The sequence below is a fragment of the Mustela nivalis genome (genome assembly GCF_964662115.1).
Source record: "Mustela nivalis genome assembly, chromosome: 10".
Classification (NCBI taxonomy): Eukaryota; Metazoa; Chordata; class Mammalia; order Carnivora; family Mustelidae; genus Mustela; species Mustela nivalis.
In genome coordinates this window covers 48,226,235-48,250,039 of record NC_139029.1, presented here as the reverse complement: position 1 = coordinate 48,250,039, position 23,805 = coordinate 48,226,235, and the positions used below count along the sequence as shown (strand labels likewise).

Here is a 23,805-nt window from a genome sequence, read left to right as displayed (position 1 = left end):
CCTGACGACAGAAGCTCAATCCTTGCTTTGCCGGCCCCAAGCCATACCCCATCTCTGCTCTCATGTACCATGCTCCCTGGGAAGAACCAATTTAATTCCAAATAGTGTGTTTGTAATAAGGCACATGCCTATGCTCCCAACACCCCTAAAATTAGCTTAGAGAAACATCCCTTTCTCCCTACAGTCAGCTCTGACTGCCAAGGAGAAGCAGATTTCCTGAGGCTGTTTGTCCCAGACCTTCCCATTCCCAGTGGGGGTCTGGGCTGTCTCGTTTTATTGCTTGTCTTAGAGAGGAGAACAGCCTGCTTTGTCAATAGGTTAAGAATCCCAACTGTGCACCCAGCACACAAAGCAGTTAAGAGTAGAGGTTTTGGTAGCTGGATCCTGACTCTGCTACTTCCTATCCAGGCTAAGACTGTTCCCTTATCTGTAAATGGGGAAATCCCTCTGACAATGGGGAGCACTATGCAAGGTTTTATATGTAGCTTACAATGATCACAGAATTGTTGGTTTTTGTTTGTCTGTTTGTTTGTTTAACAGTTAGTTGTATGGCAGTAGTGTTACAACATGGCTTCCTCTCCAGCTCCTGGTTCTCAGCAATCCACTTTCATTCAGCTGCTTGATTCATCTCCCCAGAACGTTAGTCTATGGGGAAATGTGAGATGCGCTTCCTATTACAAAGTCTGAAAGTCTTTCTCTCTGCTCAAGGCTTTGATCTGGCCCCAACACAACATCACCTCCTTTTGCCCACCACTCCTCTTCACACGTCCTCGCTCTGATGGAAGTCAGTCAACATTCCTGCAGTCCACCCATGCCCACCGTTTGTTCTTTTATCTGGAATCTGGATGGTATCTCTTCTTTGCACCTGACTCAAGTGCCACCTCCTCCCACAAGCCTTCCCCAGCCCGTAGTAAATCCCACAGCCCTTCACAGACTCTACGGACGAGGGGCATTTATTCCATGTCACCACATGCTTATCTATGCAAACTTTGTGCTGCAAATTTACACATCCATCTCCCATGTCAGATGATGGATGATGGCATCTGTCTGATTCATCTTCATATTCCTAAACCAGGATTTCTCAACCTCAGCACTATTGACATTTTGGGCTGAATAATTCTCTGTTGTGGGAGATGCCATGTGTATTGAATGCTGTTGAGTAGCACTCGCGGTCTCGATTCGCTAGAAGCCAGAAACATCCCCTCACCCCATCTGTGACAACCAAAAAAGTTTTCAGGCGTTGTCAAGTGTCCCCCAGAGGACAAAATCACCCCCCACCCCCAGTTGAGAACGGCCATCCTAGGCTGACCTTGGGGGTCTGAACATGGGTGGTTCTGAGCAAACGCTTATGAAAAGAAGGAAGGAGTTTGGCTCAGGCCCTTCTAATTTTAAACAGTAGTGAAATATGTAATTAATGATATTCTTTCAGTAATTGGAAATAAAAGGATAGAGTTCCCATGAGGACTCAGAGCTAAAGATAGAGATTGGAATGTCGCTAGCATGGAAGCAGCCAGTAGGCATTCATGGTATAATGCTTAGGAGTAATGCTTAGGAGTCCAGAGTCAGGTAGGATTTGGGTTCTGACACTGGCCTCCCCACTATGAGCTGTAACCGTGGGTATTTATTTATTTATTTATTTATTAAAGATTTCATCCATTTATTTCAAACAGAGGAAAAACAAGCAAGAGCGAGAACGAGAGCACCAGCTATGGCGGAGGGGGCAAGGGAGGGGTAGAGGGAGAGGCAGGCTCCCCACTAAACAGGGAGCCCAATGTGGGGCTCCATCCCAGGACCCTGGGATCATGACCTGAGCCAAAGGCAGACGCTTAAGCAACTGAGCCACCCAGGCACCCACCATGGGGGAGTATTTAAACCTATCTCAGCTTCAGTTTTCTCCTTCTGTAAAATGGGAGTGATAATTGTAACTCACATGGAGTTGTTATGAAGATAAATTAGGTAATGTACTTACAGGGCTTAGCAGAGAGCCTGGAATGTAGTAAGCACTAATAATAGTTCAAAGCTATTATTAATATTGCAATTATTATTGTAATAGTGACTCATTTCTAATCCTTTCAGAGGTCATGACAGTATTACTTCCATTTTATAAATGGGTTGTGGTTAGAATCTGGATCTTTTGATCTCCAACCTTCCCTGGATTCAATTTCTTTTGACATAATACAAATAGAGTCATTCACAAGAAGGATCTTCATTTTATTTGGAAACTGAGCGCTGCCTACAGCAGATTCCTTTTCAATCGGTAAACACCATCTTCATCTGTAACTATCCCTGGGAAACTCAGTAACTGCTTATTAAGCACTTTGGATAAGTAGATGCGCTACATACTGGATATAAGACACCTGTGTTGCTAAAACAAAGCACCTGCCTATTTGTACGTTGCAAACCCTCAAGCTCAAAGATTCTGTCCTTCAGGCTTGAAAACATGAATTCATAAGTTTAGTAACGGGTTGGCATCAGCTCCAGGCAGCATTTGATATTTGGAGTAAAGCAGCATGAGCAGCTGCCTTGGCCCAGAGCAGAAGCTGGGACAGAAGCTCAGGGACAGGACAACAGGTAGGTGGGGAAGCCAATTTCCCCCTGAGACAGCCAATCAGCTGAGCGGATTCGTGCAGGCCAATCTGCAGTAAAGCAGATTAATTCTCTTGCCTTAGAAAAACGGAACACCAGAGAGGTTCGGAAAATTTCTCCCCAAACCATTTTTTTTTTTTTAAGATTTTATTTATTTATCAGAGAGAGAGAAGGGGAGAGAGCGAGCACAGGCAGACAGAATGGCAGGCAGAGGCAGAGGGAGAAGCAGGCTCCCCGCTGAGCAAGGAGCCCGACGTGGGACTCGATCCCAGGACGCCGGGATCATGACCTGAGCCGAAGGCAGCTGCTTAACCAACTGAGCCAGCCAGGCGTCCCCCCAAACCATTTTTATCACCACAAACTGGCTGACTTGGTGGTGGTGGTGGGGTGGGGGGATCCTCCCCATACTTCCGTTTACTCATCTGCAAAATAAGGGCATCAGATGAAAGGAGTGGGTCTTGGTGCTGCCTCCCTGGGAGGAGAACACTATAGTAGTACAGATCCTGCAGGATTTTTGTAGCAATTACTAGCCATTAACAAAATGCTAGACAACACCTGAAGAAAAGAGGAATTTTGGGGGCGAGGGAGGGGACCACATATCGTCTCTTTTGTTTGACAGAGTGGATTTGTTCATCCGTTTATTCATAGTTGAGGGCATCCTAGATGCTGGGTCTGTCGGAGCACCAGATACTGCCTTGGTCCTCAAATGGGGCTTACATCGAACGAGCATAGGTTGGAGGAAGGGCTTATGTCTTTTCCCCTCCAAATCCAAATCGCTGTCCTGAATCTGGCTGGCGGCCCTTTCTGGGTGATGGGGATCCCTCCTTCCCCGACTCCTTCCCGCCGCGATCCGGTCCGCTGGGACCGGCTCCCCCCACCCCCACCCGTGGTCGGTCCCCACCCCCACCCGGTTAGCGCGGAAGCGGGGCATCGAAGCGGCGTGCCTTCCGATTCCTGCAGGTGGAGCCAGAGCCCCTGGCTGCGCGGCGGAGGCCGGCTGGCGGGGCGGCCTCCGGCCGAGGCTCGCTGGCTCCCGGCGACGCTTCCTCCCTCTCCCCTTCTCTCTTGGGCGGTCTCCCTCCACATCCAAACCCACCGAGTGCGTCTGAGGTGAAGTCGTGCCAGACTTGGAGACGGCTGCCAGCTCCCTCTCAAGTCTTGGCTTCACAAAGGAAAGCAAATTACAAAAATGGAAATTTTCAAACTAGCGTTCAGTGGTATTCAAATCGACGTTTGGGTAGCACGCAGGCACAGATCGCGTTCGTGCTATTTTGTGATTAAAATGATCCCGAAAATACCTCCTTGCTTTGGTTTTCATCTGCTAAAGCGACTTGTATCTCTCCCTCTCGACCCCCCCCTCCGTGTGGGGAGCGGCGAGCCCCGGACCCCGGGAGGACGGCTAACATTTGGATCGGCGTCTGCTGAAATCGTGCCCCCGCTGACTTTCCTCAAGAGTTGAACTTTGAAAACGCCTGCGCTTCTCAGCCTGGGGGAATACGAGTGAAGTTTCTAGGTACTTCGCCGGGAAGTTCTGTTGTTTGTGTGGCAGGAACCACGAGGTCTGTGATAGTGCCTACATCGTCTCTCTGTGTCGTCTCCTTGCAAGGAGCCCACCCGAACTTGGAAGGGAGGGCTCCGTCTCATCCTTTTACAAGATAGTTTTTAAAGGGCCCTTGACTTGGGTCTTGAATGGTCTTACTTATTGTGGTTTTTTTTTTTTTTTTTTTTTTTTTTTTTTGCAGTTGCTAGACAGGAGTGGGTTGGTGAGAAAGGCGCTCCCATCCCCCGGCTCCTCCGCCCCCATCCCCCGCCCCTCATTGTACCATTTCTTTCCTTGGAAGCTTTGACTGTCTCCTTACACAGCTGTGTTTGCAGCGCCTGGAGACAGGTGGGGCAGCAGCCTCCAGCTGAAGCTGCCAGCTCCCTCTCTAAGGACTGTCTGAATAGCTATTAAAAAAATGTAAAGATCACACGGAGGCATGCATACACGCCCACACTTTATTTTTTCGGTGGTGGTCACTGACTCTGTCCGACTGTTGTCCGAAGGCAGCTGTACTAGTTTGGGGAGCCAAGTGTCAGAAGCATTCTATGATCTGTATTCTCCAGGCCACATCCATGTTCCCTTGGGCCACCACCGTGTCTTTGTAGGGACAATAAAAGCTGGGTCCTGTGGCCGTGGCCACGCTGTTGGACAGATGATGACTGTGGGGGAGAGGACCCCCAACTCAACAGGTCGACCTCAAACTCTCCTGAATGCGGGCAATGTTCAGGCAGTTGTGACATGAAGAGGTTTAGTTGATTTGGGTCTATACAAATTAGAATTCTCTGTCTGGGTCAAGTGATAGCAGATAAATCAGACTAGACTGGTAGTGTTTTCCAGACTTTAGAATGGAAGGATGATTTCTGGGTTGGATTAGATACCCTGAGGGGTCTAGCCCTGAGTACCCAGTGTTCTTTGGGACCCTCATGCCTTGGCTTGCACTGTAGCCTCCTCTCGGACCATCTCCCCATCCTTTTCTTTGCTTAGCAAACTCTTGTTTGTCCTTTAAGACTTGTCTTAAAGGCAACCTCTCTGAAGTCCTTCATAGCCAAGCCCATGTGCCTGTCCCCCACACCCCTGAAAATTAATAATCCTGTCATCTGTCAAATATAACTCTATTGTTTGATTTATATAACATACTGCACTGTAGTATACTCTTTTTTTTTTTTTTTGCCTCTTTCTCTCCTGACAGAATATATTCTTTGCAAAGGCCGGGAACACTTTGTATTTACCTCAGACCCCTCATACTAAAAATGCTTAGGAAAATCTGTTGAATGAATAAAGAAACACGTTTGGTTTTTAAATATGTTCAAAGGAGCAGTTTTTTTTTTTTTTCAGGTTCTCCTAGTTCAACAGCCAGACATCTATGACCGTGTCTGTAGAGCCGAGAGTAAACATCTTTAGTTTACGTTAAAGTCTGATTTTCCCATCTGAGAGACATTCTCCTGCTTATGGCAAGGAAAATTTGATGTACGTGTAGGTGGAAAATTTCTGTATCCCCGCCATCTGATTAATGCATCTGTTCCTACACAATCTGAGGAGAGCAGAATATCACTGCAGACATGAGAGCTGGTGGGAATGATATGGTCCTCCTATCGCTTTAGGATACTCTTACGAGTTGTGCGCAGGTTGGCATGCAGGTTGGTATTTATTGTTGCTGTCCGTATTTATTGTTGCTGAAGCCACAAACCCGGAAGTGTCCTTGGAAGTGTCTCCCTCAGGTCCCATGTCCAGTTATCATCAAGTTACGTCATTTCTTCTCCAAAATATTGCTTATATTTGTCGACTGTTCTTCACCTCTGCCATTGTCCCATTCTAAGCCATTATCACTTCCCATTTGGACAATAGTCAAAGTCTTCTTAGTTCATCTTTCTGCTTCTTGTCTTGCCTGCCTCCTGTCATCCTACCGCCCTGGCCTACCACCTTTGAGTGGCTGCATAATCCTTACATAATCTTAGCATAATCCTTTGCATGGCAAAGTTTGATCTGGCTCTCCCCTGTCTTTTTAGCTTCTTTATTCCTGAATTTACTAGCCTTCAGATCCTTGAACTTGCCCAAGTCTTGCCTACTTCAAGGCTTATCTGTGTGCTTACTTCTCCTGGGAATACTCATCCACTCTTGGATTATTTATCATCTTTCCGAAATCGATTTCAGCGGCACTTTCTTAGAGATGTGTTCCCTGCTTCACTTCCCCACTCCATCTCTCCTGGATAAATCACATCCCCATTTTTGTCCCTCCTAATGCTCTACTTTTTCTTTGTGTTTGTTATCACAGGTTTACAATGCTAAAAATTATTGACGTTCTTATTCAATTTATGCCTGTCTCCCCATCCACAGTGGATCACATGAAGGCAGAGATCATATCTCTTTATTCAAAACAGTGTATACCAGTGCCTGGCCTATAGTGGGTAGTCAGGAATTGCTCTGGATAGTGCTGCATGAGAAATGCTAGCAGGTCATATGTAACAGGCCTGTGACATGATAATAGTTTCATGCAAAAAAAAAAAAAAGGTAATCTGAAATGAGACTCAAAGATGTTTATGCACATGGAGCAAGCATGGGGAAGACTTGAGTTATGATACGATATCCCACGGCCTTTCTCCACTGCTATTTGAAAAATAAGAAGAGAACAAGAACAAAAATATTTGTTTTACAGCTCTACCAAGAGTCAGCCCTCCCCTTCTCTCCCCCTTGCATCAAGTACATCCTGTACTTTTGGCAACATGTTGACTGGATATTTAAAAGCTGTGAACTGTTCTGAAAATTTCACATACTGGGTTATGGGCCATGTGTGTTTGATCAAAATTCAATTACTACACTGTACCATACTTGGAAACCTATCATCCCAAGTTATGAAGTATGACGAAATAGGCGAACCTAATTGGTTCAGTATGGGAACAGTATCAACCAACCTTGTTATGATAAATAGCTTCCTGTGTTAAAGGTTCTCTAGAGCTTATAAGTATCTTGGCTCACCTCCTCCAGTGGAATAAGAATATTACTCCCAGGGACCCCCTAGATCACCGTCCCTCCAAAGCAACAGGAGTTCAGAGTTTTCTTCAACTTACTGCCCCTGAAAAAGAAAAATGCTGTGCAATTTTTCCTCTTCCTTTTCATTTCTTCATCTAGAATTTGAGTACCTGGAATTTCTTCCACTCTATTTTTCTTCAGAAGAGCAATTTAAAAATCATAAAGCATTCCAAATGCAGAAAAATAGGCAAAACGTCAGACAACCTTGTACCCACCTCTCAGAATTAATATTTTTTTCCTATTTCCAGCAGATATTTTGTCTGATGTTTCTTATGTGTTCTTTCTCTTCTTTTGGGGATCAAAGGTAGACTACCATTTATTAAAGCACAATATTCACGGGATTTATCAATTAAGGGCTGACATACTTTAAATACTTGAATCAGAAGGATGTACATCTCATTACAGAGAAGTACCTGTAAGTTGTATGTCTTTTGGGGTGTTGAAATGGACTCAGTAAGGATTCCTTGTCTATGTTGTAGATGAGATCACAAGGTCCCAAAGAGAAGGAAGGTTTTTGGAGGTGGGGGAGACCGATCAAGAAACTGTCTTAACAGTTTAGAAAAGATAAAAAATGGGAAAACATTTCCGTGCTTTGTGGTCATCATGGGTGTATGCACTCAATTTTTCTTTAGCAGTGACATTTTGGATTAGGCTGGAAGTATTTCCTCCTAGTGTTCTAACTAAAAGGCAAAGCAACTGAATGCAGGCATCTGAACTTCCGAAAGATGATCAGATTCGAAGCATTGGCTTTTCCCTCAGAAGACAGCTTTAAGGCCCCCAAATTTGTATATATTTACCCTTAATTCAAGTGAATCACTTGTGGATGCTTTCTCAAGTTTGCTCTCATTCACTATTTCTATGAGACCATCCTCCTTAACCTCTTCACAACCCTCACCCTCATGCTAAATCTGCATTTCTCCTTCGTGGTCCATAAAAAGTTGTTTCTCAGTAAAGAGCGAGGGCTTCAGCTTGTCTTTGACAATCACTCATCAATCATGACTGCCGCAGTCCATCACCGAAGCCCGGAGAAGGCTCCTTGCTGAGGGTATGTGGGCATTGCCACACAAAGGGAAAGGGAATACACGGTGTGGCTGAGCAGTTTGAAATCACAGCGCTGCCAAGATTAGATTAGAGATGTTCTTGCTCTCTGCAGTCCCATTAGGTTTACTTTAGAAATTGCAATTAGCTTAAAAGTTGTGATTTCTGAAATGACCCACTCGCCTGTCTTGTTTCCCTCTATCAGGTAGATGTGAGTATCGTAATCCTTACGTAATTTTTAAATAGAACTTCCAGCAAGAAGTGCTCCCTGAGAGCTGTAAACTTCAAAAAATAGAATGTCACTGTAGGCACTTATGCTAATAAGTACCTACATGATTTTTTTCACTTAACAAATGTCTGATTTTGGCAAGTCACTTTTTTTTTTTTTTTTTTGGTATTGAATCTTGCTTGATTGGATAGCACAAGATTTGCCAGACTACTACTACTGTCTGTACAGTAATTAAAGAAAGAGTTCTTGTCGCTCTAGCAGAGACCAGGCTATGCCTGCCTGTGATAAAGTTAAATGATAAAGAATAAATAAAGGGAAGAATAAAGGGAAGTTAGCTACTAGCATGTCGTTATTTCAGGTGAATAGTAGATGTCAAGCAGTGGTGTATTTTGTAGAAAGTGTTGAAAAAGTGAACAAAAAGCTATCAACTTTTCCAATTGAATGAAGTGATCATTTTAGGAAAATAAACTCTTCCATTTCTCTCTTTTGGAGAAGTTGATGTGAATTATTTTAACATGTAACTTCACCAAATACAGGTTCAAACCCTACTGCAGTAAACATCAGTTTTATGACAATTGTCTCAGTAATCACAATGAACACTTTACTATCATAAAAATAGTTCCAAGCTTTGGAAAAGGCCGCATGATGTCGTTTGAAATCATGCTGACAGAAGTGAAATTTCCCTTATGGATTCATTGTGCCAAAGTGGGGCAGCCCGGCCCTGGCTTCTCCCCTCATCGTCTCTGATTCTCTCCTGCCCCTCTGTATTTATCTAATTGGACTACTGTAGGTGTTGTTGTTTCCAATAGCCCCAAATGGAGCCTCAAGACACTGGCACATCTCTGAATAAACCTCACCCAGAAGCCATGCAATAGAAAAACATATTTTAGTACGTTTAGAAGGAATTGAAGTAAAGGAATAGTGCCCTGCAGAGGAAGGAGGCAGCATCATGTTAGCCATTGTCTTAAATATCGTCGTGTTCTGTACTTTGGAAGGTCTGGTGCAGGGGTGGGCAAATTTTTCTCTAAAGGGGGTGTTTTGTGCCAGTCACAGCCTACCAATAACCAGTGCTGGGGTTGTACTAGTCTTTGTGTGTGTTTTTTTTTTTTTTTTTTTTTAAAGATTTTTAGTTACTCATTTATCTGACAGAGAGACAGAGAGTGCTGAGCAGGGAGCCCGTTGTGGGACTTGATCCCAGGGTCCCAGGATTATGACCCAAGCCCAACGCTTAACCAACTGAGCCACCCAGGAGCCCAAGCCCTTGTGGTTCTTATTAAAATTGCAAGATGTCCTTTGGCAACAACCATTAGGAAGCTTTGAAAAAAAATAAAGACTTACTACTCACAAGACCTAGACATTACATAGCGTACCTGGGGCCACATAGCAGGGTCCTGGGTGGGAGAGAATCCCATGGTTCTGGGATTCTGTTTTAATTGAGGTCAAGAGTGGTAGCCTAGGGTTTTGTGAGCTCACTCTTTATTGGTTAATTAATTAATTAGTTTATTGAGGTAAAATTGGTATATGACATTATATTAATTTTAGTTATACGCACAACATAATTCGCTATTTGTATACACTACAAAGTTATCACTACAATAACTTTAGTTACCATCTGTCACCATATAATTGACCCTTTTCAACCATTTCATCGACCCCACAACGCTGTCACACTGATAGCCACTAGCGTGTTCTCTGTATCTCTGAGTTTTTTTTGTTTGTTCATTTGTTTTGGTTTTTTTTAGGTTCTTCATAAAAGAAAATCATAGTGTATTTGTCTTTATTTGGCTTATTTCACTTAGGATAATATACCTAAGGTCATCCATATTGTTGCAAATGGCAATATCTCATTCTTTTTAATGGCTGAGTAATATATGCATCTCACATCTTCTTTACCCGCTTATCCACTGATGGACACTTCGATTGTTTCTGTACTCTGGCTGTTTTAAATAATGCTGCAATGTACATAGTAGTGCACATTATCTTTTTAAATTATTGTTTTCACTTTCTTCAGATAGTACCCAGAAGTCAAATACCTGGATCCTATGATAATTCTGTTTTTAAGTTTTTGAGGAGATTCTACACTGTTTTTCATATTGTCTTCACCAATTCACATTCCCACCAACCATGTATGAGGATTCCCCTTTTCTGCAACCTCTCCAACACTTTTCTTCTTGTCTTTTCTATACTAGCCATTCTGACAGGTGTAAGGTGATATCTTACTGTGGTTTTGAATTGCATTTTCATGGTGACTGATGAGGTTTTCATGTGCCTGTTGGTGATCTGGATGTCTCTGGGAAAATGTCTATTCAGATTCTCTGCCCATTTTTAAAAAAGATTTATTTGTTTATTTGGGAGATAGAGAGAGTGAAAGTGGGCACATGGGGGGAGGGTCAGAGGGAGAGGGAGAGAATCTCAAGCAGACTCCCTGCTGAGCACAGAGCCCAAGGTGGGCCTCCAGGGGCTCGATCTTATGACCCTGAGACATGACCTGAGCCAAAATCAAGAGCCAGACTCTTAACTGACTGAGCCACTGAGGATCCCCCTTCTTCCCATTTTTTAGTTGGATTGTGTCGTGAAATATTATGATTCTATTTTTTTTCCAACCCTTTAAAAATGTAAAAACGATCTTTAGTACATGGGCCATACAAAATCGGGAGGCAGGCCGGATTTGGCTCACATGTTGTAGTTTGCTGACTTCTGACCTAGTTGATCACACATTGTTTTCACTTAACAAATGTCTGTTAAGTGAACTTTAACCTAAATACTTTCAAAGCATTATGAGAAGTATGAAGATACAGAACACATTCAACAAATATTCAACATGTATCTGTTGAGCTCTGTTATGTCCCAGGCACAGTGCTAGGGCTGAAGATAAGATGGAGAGCAATGCAGACCATGCCCAGCTCTCACAAGTTTTCCTTATAAAGAAGCATGAGAAGTGCCACAGTAGGGGAGTCACAGGAATTGTGGTAGCACATGACAGATATAAGCTGACCTTGAATTGCTTTCAGGTTTTCTTTCTTTCTTTTTTTTTTTTTTTATGGTACTTTGTACTTGATCTTCCGGTTTCTAATCCTTACCCTATATATCATTATCTGAGTCTTTTTTTTTTTTTTAAGATTTTATATATTTATTTGACAGAGAGTGAGAAAAAGCATGAGCAGTGGGGAGGGGCAGTGGGAGAGGGAGAAGCAGACTCCCCACTGAGCAGGGAGCTGAATGCTGGTCTTGATCCTGAGATCCTGAGATTATGACCTGAGCAGAAGGCAGATGCTTAACTGACTGAACCACCCAGGTGCCCCTCTGATTATTCTTCTTGAGAGAAAATAAGCTGATGAAACTTCCCTGCATGCAAGAAAGGTAAAACTATATGTAGGACAAATTTCTGTCCCAGTGAGGACAAGTTGTCGCCCCCTCTGTTGTGGGTGTGGTCCAGTTCATCTGCCATGTGGTGGCTATCTGCTCTCCCTGAGGCAGCATTAGACAGAGAGCTAAGTCAGGGTCTCTTCTGTCGGAGGAGCGAGCACTCCATAGTCGAACCATCCAGATCCAACACACCGAGTAGAGAAATAGTTCTCTGTTATTGAACCCATAAGTAACAACCATCCCTACCACTACGGCCCCTTACTTTACCCCAAGCAAGCTCTGGCCTTCATTGCTAGGAAATATTTTGACCGATATTCAAGATCAGATCATCTTTCCAACCTCATCAGGTCCAACCTCACAGCTCTCTCCCATTCATCTTAGTCACCAGCCCTTTAATCTTGTTCCTTCTGAGTCTGTGACCCTCTAGTGAAACCATTCAGCATTACCCCCAAATTAATTTCTTTCTTTCTTTCTTTCTTTCTTTCTTTCTTTCTTTCTTTCTTTCTTTCTTTCTTTCTTTCTTTTGGATTTTATTTATTTATTGGACAGAGAGACAGATCACAAGTAGGGAAGGAGGCAGGCAGAGAGAGAGAGGGAAGCAGGCTCCCCGCTGAGCAGAGAGCCCGATGCGGGGCTCAATCCCAGGACCCTGGGATCATGACCTGAGCTGAAGGCAGAGGCTTTAACCCACTGAACCACCCAGGCGTCCCTACCCCCAAATTTCTGTATGTCTGTACTTCTTTGTCTCCTTCTAGGAGGGGGACAGTCATAGGTACTGCTCAAGGTTCTGCCTACTGAATGAAGTACCTTTCCCTAGTGCCCTTCAGGAGCCATCTTTAAGGAGGGCATACTGTTCCTGCAGTCCATTTTTAACCAGTGTAAATTCCTGCAGTTTTTTTTTTTTCTTTTTTGTTTCTTCAGGTCACTTTTCATAGACAAGTTCCTGCAAAGCTATTAAAATAAGTTTAAGAGGGACACCTGGGTAGTTCAGTCCCTTGAGCAGCTGACTCTTAATTTCAGCTCAGGTCATGCTCTTGGGGTCCCAGGAGGGAGTCCCCCATGGGGCTTCATGGTTTCTGGGAAGTTTGCTTAAGGACTCTCCCTCTCAGGGCACCCGGGTGGCTCAGTGGGCTAAAGCCTCTGCCTTCGGCTTGGGTCATGATCCCAGGGTCCTGGAATCGAGCCCCACATCGGGCTCTCTGCTCAGCGGGGAGCCTGCTTCCCTCTCTCTCTCTGCCTGCCTCTTTCCCTACTTGTGATCTGTCTCTCTGTACAATAAATAAATAAAATCTTAAAAAAAAAAAAGACTCTCCCTCTCCCTCTGCCCCTCTCCCCACTCTCTCTCTCTCTCGCTTTCAAATAAATGAATAAATCTTTAAAAAGATAAAATAAAATGAGTTATAGAAGAGGAGGCAGTACCCCCAGGGTATGTGCACCGGGAAGGTACATGGCATGCCCCTGAAGCTTACCGCTGCCTTTATCACCGGCTTTAATATGATCGTGTATTTAAACACTTGCACTTGATTTTGGAGTGTTGCTATGCAAACCCAATTTAGATTAGATGATACACATTTGTAATGGGCAGTTCAGGTCACATGATCCCTTCCTGTCTCACAGCTAAGAAATCAGTCTCTACCAGCCAGGAGATGTTTCTTCAAAAGAGACTATGTATTCATGGAAGAATATAGGGCTTTGCTCCAAACCCTGGGGCCTTGTATCTTGATTCTTCTATTGGAACTGTCTGTCCAGTATCCTCATCAGTCATACACACTTAGAGCACCATGATTCTGCTAGATCCTATGTCCAGGCTGCTTGCCCTGGGTCCTGGTCCAGCTGGAGAAACATTGCTTGCTCTGGGACCTAATCAAAGTTGACAGTCCTTAGGTGTTACTTGGTAAATGTGTCCAGCAGTTTATCCCAATGTGGTTTGAATTGCCTCCAAAACCCTAAGAGACCTTCTAAGCATCACTATGTTGAGGTGGCAGAGCCCTGAGTTTTTATGAGGTTTATCTCACACTCTTTCATGCATGTGCGTTTTATCAGGGAATCTAGAACTACAGCTGTTTCTTATTTACTATGTCTTAAGGATATGCTATCATCCATGTACTGAACTACCATGATATCCTGTGGGATGGCGAGGTAGTCAATGTCCAGTTGACTACATTTTCACAGAGAGTCAGAGTTGCTGTAGCCAGGAAGTAAAACAGTACAGGTGAATTGCTTTCCTGAGAGATGATAGCAAACTCTTCTGGTATTCTCTGCTTATTGGTATAGAGAACAAAGTATTTATCAGATTGTTCACTGCATACCAAGTGCCAGGGTCTGGATTGATTTGCTCTAGTAAAAAGACAATATCTGAAAAAAACAATTGCAGTTGAAGTGCTGTTTACATGATGAAATTTAAGAGAATCCATTGCTATTCTCCAAAACCCATATATCTTCTGCCATGGTCATAGTGGTGAATTGAATGGGGATTTATTAAAAGTCACCCCCCCCCCCATTTTTCAAATCTTTTTTTTTTCTTTTTTTTAATCTTATTTTTTAAAATAGCTTAGTAAATTACTTTAAAGTAAACATCCTTGTAACCAACATGAGTCAGGAAACAGAACTTTTGCTAGTCACCCTAGAAACTTCTACACATATCTCATGCCAATCTAGCTTTCTCCCCTCAAAAGTAACTATTCTGACTTCTATGTAGTCATCATCACTTCCTTGCCTTTTTATGCTTTTATCACCTGAGTGTGCATGCTTAATCACACCCATTTTATACAGTTTATTGTATAAATTTGAACTGTAGAGTTTTCCAAAGTCTGAATTTTTTTTAAATTGCATATTCATGGGGCAATTCAACATGGTTCTTCCTCCTTTGTATTTCCCGCAAATTGGCAGCTGGATTCAGAGGCCTGGACTCAGGTTCAATCTCTTTGGTAATACCGTAAGCAATATTGTGTTTTTTCATTAGAAGATGCATGTCTGTCCAATTTTTCACTCTTTTTATGATTTTAACAGCTGGTGAAACTCAAGGCCAAGGCCCTTTTATTTATTTGAGGTTCCAAAATTGTGATATTCTGTCATTTTGTTTTCATATTAGCTGAAGTAATTTTACTAATTTTTTAAAGATTTGTTTATTTGAGAGAGAAATTGTACGTGCATGCACAGACACAGACACACGCATGTGTGCACATGCATGGAGGGGGAAGGGGCAGAGGGAGGAGAGAGAGAAAATCTCAAGCAGACTCCCCACTGAGGGAGGAGGCTAACATAGGGCTCCATCTCACCACCTTGAGATCATGACATGAGCCAAAATCAAGAGTCCGACGCTCAACTGATTCAGCCACCCAGGCGCCCCCGAAGTAATTTTATAGAGGGATACTTCCCCTTATCCATTAAGCTAGTTTGTGTAAAATAGGCAAGATAAGTGCTTGATTCTTTCCTTTCATTTATCCAGTTCTCAAGGAAGTAAACTGAGTTCCTTTTCATCCTTAAAAGGTTGTTTTTTTCTTTTACTATTATTATAAACTTATGGATTTATACATATTTGGTGAGTTTCAATCTATTGCTATTTTTTTTAAAGCTGAAATTGTATCATCTTTGGCCAATGGAAGCCTCTTTATGTTAGCTCCTGGATCTTTTTGACATGACCCCAGTGGTCTTTGATAGCTTCCTTTCTATCTGATATGTCAAGATATTCCAGGCATGTCTTGTACATCTATACCCAGACCTGGATCTGGTCATTTCTCCCCAAATCCCTGGTTTCTTTTAATGAGGAGCAATATTTCAAAACCATGGCATGGACCCTCAGGAGACCTGTGATTCCTGGGTTGGTCACGTGTTCTTGTTCACACTAACATTTCCAAGTTAAATTCATGCTTCAAGATTTTTTTATTTAACCTCTTCTATATTACATTTGTATCCCTTTCTTCCACACTGAGAATCTGGTTTGCAAGGACATGATAGAATTAGAATATTACATAATTATAAATTTGTTTTGTCTTGCATTACACCTAGAATAGTCTCAGGTCAGCCATGCCAATAATACTACCATTAATTAAGATTATTGAAAATGTAATTTAAAAATATTTTATTTTATTTGCATACCCATCTCCCCCTTTTTTAATGGTTTTACTATATGTCAATTGTCAAATTTGTTTTCAATTAAGTATATATTTAATATCCACCATCAGTCTTTATGTTGATGATCGTCCAGTCATTTGGTTTTCTGAAGCTCATTGGCTTAAGAGAGTATTGTCCCACAGAATTTTCTGTGATGATGGGAATGTTTTATATCTGCACTCTCTAGAATGATAGCCACTAGCTGCATATAGGTTTTGAGCACTTAAAATCTAGTTAGTTTGATTAAGGAATTGGATTTTTAACTTTACTTCACTTAATTCATTAAAATTAAAATTTAACCAACACATGGCCAATGGCTACCATATTGGTCAGCTTTGCCCTAGTAGATCCCTTAGGAAGGGCTCAGGGGAACAGTACTCTTGGAGTTCTTGCATGTTGATAGTAATTAGTCTGTACCTTTTATATTTGTAGATCAGTTTTACTGTATATAAAATTCTTGGCTCACATTTTCTCCCTTCAAGCATTTTAAGTATGTTGCTTTATTTTCTCCCGGCACAAAATGTTGCTGTTGAAAAATCCGATGATAATACTTTTTTTTCCTTATATGTCATGTGTGTTTTTTAGCCTAGAAGCCTGAAATATTTTTTTCCTTAAAGCTCAGTAGTTTTACTAGAATATGTCTTAGTGCTTGTGTAGATACTTCATCATAATCAACCACCGATGATAATTTCATTAATAGTGAATGCCGCTGCATGCCATGGATTACCTAACATCCCATTTTCCATTGGCAAAGAGTTCTGCACTCTTTTCCAGAGTGAGGATATCACTAACTCCTCAGATTCAATCTTTGAGGGTCTATTTCCTGGGGCCACTGCTAGGACCAATTTCTGTATCAGTGTCTAGTGAGGAGATAGAAACCATTCCAATAATTAGAGCAGAGTGAATTTGTTATAAAAGAGAGATATTGGGATGCCTGAGTGGCTCAATTGGTTAAGCTGCTGCCTTCAGCTCAGGTCATGATCCCGGGGTCTTGGGATCGAGTCCCCCATCAGGCTCCTTGCTCTGCAGGGAGCATGTTTCTTTCTCTGCCTCTGCCTGCTTGTTCTCTCTCTCTGACAAATAAATAAATAAATAATAAATAAAATCTTAAAAAAAACAAAAGAGAGACATTAATTTTATAAATGGCATGACCACCCTACATATCTTTTCTCAAGTATACAGTGTGCCTCTTTCAGTATGTAATTTCAAATACTTTTATTTTTTATTTCAGGAAAGATTCCAGTATCTGATCCATTCCCCTGCTTTGGGTGTGTTTCTTCAGGGACTTCTATTATTCATGTATTGAGTTTTCTTTGCCCATCTTCAATATTTATCCCTTTCTCTTGACTTATTTTTGTTTTTCTTCATTTATTTTTGAATTAAAATTTTTTCTTCTTTTTACCTTCCATATTTTAAAGGCTTTACTTATATTTATTTGCTCTTACTTTTCTCCTACAGTAATCTTTATTTAAGAAAAAAATTTTTTGCCCTTTATTTGTATTCTTCCTTGTCTTTTGTCACATCACTTCGGAGTTTCCCTGATTCTGACTTATGCTATTTCCCCCTATATTATATTATTTTCCTAATGTGTTTTAGCTCATTTTGAAATAGTATATTACAGTTTTGATTTGTTTTTGAGCAGAGCTTTTTTCTTTGCCTGTAGGGATATCATTCTGCTCCTTTTCTTTTTTTTCAAATAGTAACATTTTATGGGACTTGATTTTGACACTTTTTAAAAATTCCTTTTAATATAAATTTGGTTGCTATTGCACTTCTAGAGGACGGTTATTTCAGATAGATCTTCTAACTTGACACAGTGTCCTCTTCTGTTGTTTTCAGGTAATGTCTAAAAATGTGGTGGTTTGGTTTCTGAGATTTTTCTGGCTCTTTTTCCCCTCCCACACTTTGATCTAGACCTTCCTTTACATTTATTTCTGTTGTTCTATTCTACTCAGATGTAAGGCTACCAGCAGCAGTTTCTCCTGTGGAGGTGTGTCTGGAGTTCAAGGGAATTAGACAACTCCAGCCCCTTTTAAGCCTTACTACTGACCCCTTACCCTCTCCTGTTAGTGGAGTTTCTGCTCCTTTCTCAAACAGACTAGCTGTACTTTTTGTCAGTTTCTGTTGCCTTTTTGAGGAGGTTTCTACCCATCACTTGCATTGTTGTATTTCTCTGAGTTCTCCAACCCAAATGACAATAACACATAGTTCATATTACTGTTCCCCGCACCCCCTATTTGTATTTTGGGGTTTGTTGGATATCTTATCATCTAGTTTTGTTGTAAATATTTGTCATATAGAAATTTTTCTGTTTATTTTTAAAGTGAAAATTCACAAGATTCTAAACTATGCTGTCCCCTGCTACTACCATCTTCTTCTTTCAGGTTTTTACAATTTTCCTTCCTGAATTACCAGAAGTTGAATTTTTTTTTTTTTCAGGAATAGCAGAGGGATCGCAACTCAAGAAATGTAAACTGTGGTAAGCTACAGGTGAGACCCTCAAGTCTTTGAAGGTGGTATTAATGTGTAATTCCCTCAGGGATGTGATACTGTTTTTGATTCACTATTTGGTTCATTTCACTAGTCCCATCTCTTCATGTCAAGAGAATGAATGTGAATACTCTCCTAATTGATGAAATGTTACCACAGCGTTGTCTTCTGGAATGGGACAATAACTGCAGAATGGGTTTGTGGACTTTCTTGGCCCATTGCAAGATGGATTCTGGCCAAAACTGCATGTATTGCTTGATCTTCCTAAGCCCTTACTCTTACTAGTGGGTCACATTTGTCTTTTTTGTCCTTAAGGATTAATGCTAAGAACCAGTGTCCAGTTAAACCCTAAAGGATGGGTATTTCCCTTTCCCAGTGCACAGTTACTCTGGCAATTGGCTGAAGTTTATGTAAGGAAACAAAGAAGAAATTTATAATTCATGCTTGAGACAATGCCACAGCATCCTTGCTCAGGGATACCTGGCTTCTATATTCAATAATCTCAAACTGTGAACTGGATCCATTTCTGGATCCAGTTAAGGTAAGGTAATCTGACTTTTCACTGAGGCAACTCAAAACCAGTGCTCACATATCCCAGATTATTTTTTCTCGACTTTTTTGTTGCTCTTTGGTTCAGTCCTAGGAATCCAGCCATAAATAATCTCATTCTTGAAGGTCAGCTCATTCTGATTACAGCTGTATTCTTGCTGCTTATATGGTAACTAGTTAGTACTACCACTTAACCTCTGCCACTCCAGAATCGTATCATCACCACTGAACTTAGGAAACCTATTTTAATACCAGAATCTCCTACATAAAGCAGCCACTGTAGTGTTTTAAAGGATATGGGTGCTTCAACCAGGTATATTTCTCTGTGTCTTAGTTAGGGAGCATCCTTTGGGTCCTCTTGGCAAACATAGTTAGATGGTCATAAATAGTAATTCCATTTTAACACTGTTATCTCCCTAAGACTTTGTATTTCCTCTTCCCTTTACATTCTGTCAAGGAATTTTGACATTTCAATCTCACTTGGGGTAGGTCTCTATTGAAACCAGATTTGAATTGATCAGCGGAGCAAACAGGTGCATTCTCTTGAATTAGTTTATTGAATTAAAATCTCTAGTAAATGCATCCATGTTGATAATTACTTCTCATCGATCTACTCCTTTCCCCCTCTGAATCCATTATCACACATATTCATTCCCCAGGTTGTTTCTACAGATATAAGTAAGCAGGAAATTGTGATATTAAATGGTAAACTCTCTTTACTGGTCTCCTTGAGACATAATGGGATCTTTTTTTATGGGGCAAGCAGGAAACGATGAAAACGGTGCAACATAGCCATGGCTATGGTAAAACACAAGGTTAACTGTCATCTCTTTGAAGGTAGATGCCTCTGGTAAGGTCAGCCCAGGCTTTCCACAAAAGGTGGAGCTAACTTTCTCATGTGGGAAGGAAGGACTGCTTCTTCTACCAAGTAAGGCTCAGTGTATACTGAGACTCCAGAGACTCATATTCATCTGAATTTATCCAGATGTTCTCATCTCAGTCCTCAGGGTTCCATTCCTTCCTTAATCAAAGTCAGTCTTGACTATAAAAGAGTGGGGGAAGCTGTGAATTTGATTTCATTTGTAAATCAAGAGTCACATGACCAGTCTTGGCATCTTACTTTTGGACATGTCATCTTGTTGGCTTGAAGAGATTAAAGATTGTTTGATGGCAGTTACAGAAACTTTCCAATCCTCTAATTTTGTCTAGAGTGTAGCATTTTAAAAAATATACATTGGCTCCTTTCCGTAAGCTCTCCAGGGCTTCAGAAGTGTTTAGGTTCCCCATAGTCCTTCTTTGCCTCATTCAAACCGTACGAATCCACCGAAGACTTGCCTTCAATGGGCTCTTAATTTAAGTCCTCCAAAAAATGTGATGATTTAAGTAGTTCTGTTTATGACTGTGCCATGGACTGTCAGTTCCCATTTTTCAGTGGGAGCTGAATCATCTCTGCCTTCAAAGCCAACCAAATCAGATAACCACTTTCAAATCTTTGTTGAGAGTCTGTTGTCTTTAAATACTTCTAATTTCACAAACTATATATTATTCAAGGCTCAGTATAGGCAATGGAAAATATCCCAGGTATTTTAAACACTAAAGGATTTTGTATAAGAATTTGGATGCTTTAAGAAATAGCTAGAAATGTTATAGTAGTATGAATCAGGAGATCTATTAAATTTAAAACTTATCATAGATGCTAATCAGAGATCAGGTAGCTGGGGTTAGAAAGCCACTTCCTCTGTCACCATCAAAACTTTCTTGACACCTTAGGTGTTAACCAGGCACTGAATATGGTCATCATTCCCTCTGACCTGCTTTTTGACACTTGTGTTTTTATGAGCTTGCTTGTTAGCAATGAGAAGAAAATGTCTTCCATGTTTTTCTTCCAAAACTTTTATGATAGTCTTAATTGGCAGAACCTAATTTGCATATAGAACACTAGCTGCAAGAGAGTCTGGAAAACACCATTTTAAACTTTCTAGGCTCTTTTTTTTTTTTTTTTTTTTTAAGATTTCATTTATTTATCAGAGAGAAAGAGAGAAAGAGAGATCACAAATAGGCAGAGAGGCAGGCAAAGGAAGTGGGGGAAACAGGGAGCCTGCTTCCCTCCCAGGATGCCAAGATCATGACCTGAGCTGAAGGCAGAAGCTTAACGCACTGAACCACCCAGGTGCCCCACTTTCTAGGCTCTTTAAAGTAGGAGTGGATGCTATCCAGTATATCAAAAAACCAAATTTTTCTCCCCCTTTGGCTTATGTAGATCAGTTGCTGTTGCTTTATGCAAAATGGGAGATAAACTATAGTGAGGTGAAGAGTTAATGTAAATGAAGCCCTATAAAGAGCAAAAATAGTGTATTCTTAAAAAATTTGTATATGAAGAGAGAGATGAGATGGTAATTAGTGGGAGAATTCAGAGGAAAGAGACAATTTCTACTTAGATGTAAGAGATTTAAGCATTGTTATGGGTTGAAGGGGAGCAAAGAATAGAAAAGAGTTTGGTTGAGGACTTAGAATAACAAGGGACAATTGATCATACAAGTTCTGCAGGAGGTGGGAAGGTAGGGATCAGGGTTATAGGCATCAAGGTTGTCCTTAGAGAAGTAAGAGGATCAGCTTTACTCTATGGGGGTCCTGCCAGAACTTTGACCATGCAAGGACCCTGCCAGATGTGAGAAATCAGGGAACATGATCATAGGCAACCTCATATCTATATCAGTCATAAAAGAGTAGTTTGTGTAAAATAGATGACTAGATGTGTATGTAGTTCCAGCTGTTTTCACATGAAGAACTTATTTTGGGGCATTTCATCTTTCAAATACTTTAAACCACTTGCTGTCAGATATTTACTTAAGACAGATTATGTCCAACATATATTGTGTTAAAGAGGAGCACTGTGAAGCAGCATTCTTTGTTTTTGTAAATGTGTGAAATCAACCAACATGAGGTCAGTGTGTTGCTCAGGCCTCCACACTGCTCTGCTCAAGCCTATACAGAGTCTTCCATTTCTGCTCAACAGCCCACATCTCCATAACTTAACTCTAACCATGGTTGATAGGCCTATGGTAAGCCCCAACCAAAGGAAGTTAGCTTTGTTTGGGGAAAAATAATGCAACAGTGAAGTTACACCCACAGTAAAAATGTCTACCCTTAGAAGTCAATATGATTAGAATGGAGATTTTGAAGTAGGTTATGCAAAAAGAGCAAAAGTAGGGGATTAGGACAGAATGAGATCTGCCTCTACTTTTATCTTCTCTAGGGCTATTACATCTAAAACATTCCAGGCAGGAGGCTTTTGTGTGTAAGGGCAAATGGAAAGCAGAGAGAGTCAGCTCTCATGAGGTGATGTGATTGGGTCTTCCCAGGTGGCCAGTAAGTAGGTGAAGGTTGAGAGGACTTCTTGAGAAGAGTGCTGATTTGGGGGCAGCTTTCTGAGAGAAAGTAAGAGGATTCCCAAATTCTCTCCTTGTTTTCTTGGGTCAGTCTTGGGTCAAGAGGTCAGTTGGGTGACTCTAAACTGTCCCATACATTCTCACCCCTCATTTTCCCTCTACATCCATCATCCTAAATAAATCTACAATCTAATTAAAAGTGGTTTGTGCAAATGTGATGCAAATGTGCCCTGAAGATAGTCCCCGAGCAACCCTTTCCCACCAGCAGAGACCCGAAGCCCTTGAGGCAGAGCTGGTCTGGAGCTGCTACCAGCTTTTGTTCCAGATGCGTGTTCTAATGTTTATTAGGAAAACAAAGTGGAAAACCACTTTTCTATAATGTGTTAAAAATTCTGCCTGTGATTCTCCTTTCTCCCTGACACACCCACTGGAGGCTGAATGCCTTATACTATTTTGTTGGCCTAGCTATCCTCTTCTCTGACCCACCCAAATCTAGGGCCCTTCCTCCCATTTTTGAGATGAATCCTACCTGTGTCCCTTTCTTTCAGGGCTCTGCAAGGTGACTGGTTAGTAGATTTAATTAACTAATGCACTAGAAAGTCTCACCAGTTTCATGCATCACTCTTGGAGGATAACATTTGCATTTTAAATGAAGCTTCTTAGACTGTCAAGCTCAGGGAGTAGCTTATAGATCATCAGGACAAATGCTCTGATTGTACAGAGGAGGCTGCCCATGCTCCCAGACCCCACGGGACTTGCTAGAGGTCTGAGGGCGAGGGTAGGATAGAGCCGGCACTGAAACCCATTTAGGTTCTAGTCTGCCATCATGACTCACAAGCTCTCACAAGATGAGGAGGTTAAAAACAGAATTTTGAGGTACTAAGGGAAAAGATGTATTTTGAATTGTGTATTTACTTAACAGTCAACATACATTTACACACAAAGTGATCCCTCCTTACCTAGAATTCCTATTCTCATTTATCTCTGTGGCCACTTAGCATAGAAAACTGCCATTATTCCTTACTTGTGTGTCGTCCCAACTGGATTCTGAGCTCCTAAGGACAGGGACTGGATTTTATTGGTCACTGCGTCCTAGGACCCAAGGCAAGGTAGGGCAGAGTGGGGATTCAATATACATGGCTGAAGGAATGATTTTTTTTAAGAATTAAAAAAAATTTTAATTTATTTGACAGAGAGAGAGAGAGAGAGAGAGAGAGAGCGAGCGCACAGCAGGGGGAGCAGCAGACAGAGGGAGAGGGAGAAGTAGGCTCCTTGCCAAGCAGGGAGCCTGACGCGGGGCTCATTGCCAGGACGCTGGGATCATGACCTGAGCAAAAGGCACATGCTTAGCTGACTGAGCCATCCAGGTGCCCCTGAAGGAATGATTGAATAAATGAATGATTTGATTGACCAGGCAGAGCGGATATAGTATTAGGTACTGCGCTTCCATGGTTCTGACAAAGTTATCCTAATGG

General features: G+C 41.6%; 1 long non-coding RNA gene across 1 annotated transcript in view; it reads left to right on the top strand.

The window, feature by feature from the left end:
- Positions 1–23,805, top strand: part of LOC309842901 — a 48,138-nt gene that overhangs the window by 4,234 nt on the left and 20,099 nt on the right. Inside the window, exon 2 of the long non-coding RNA XR_014299844.1 lies at positions 18,342–18,392. This is a non-coding gene — a long non-coding RNA (uncharacterized lncRNA). The remainder of the gene's footprint in view (positions 1–18,341; positions 18,393–23,805) is intronic.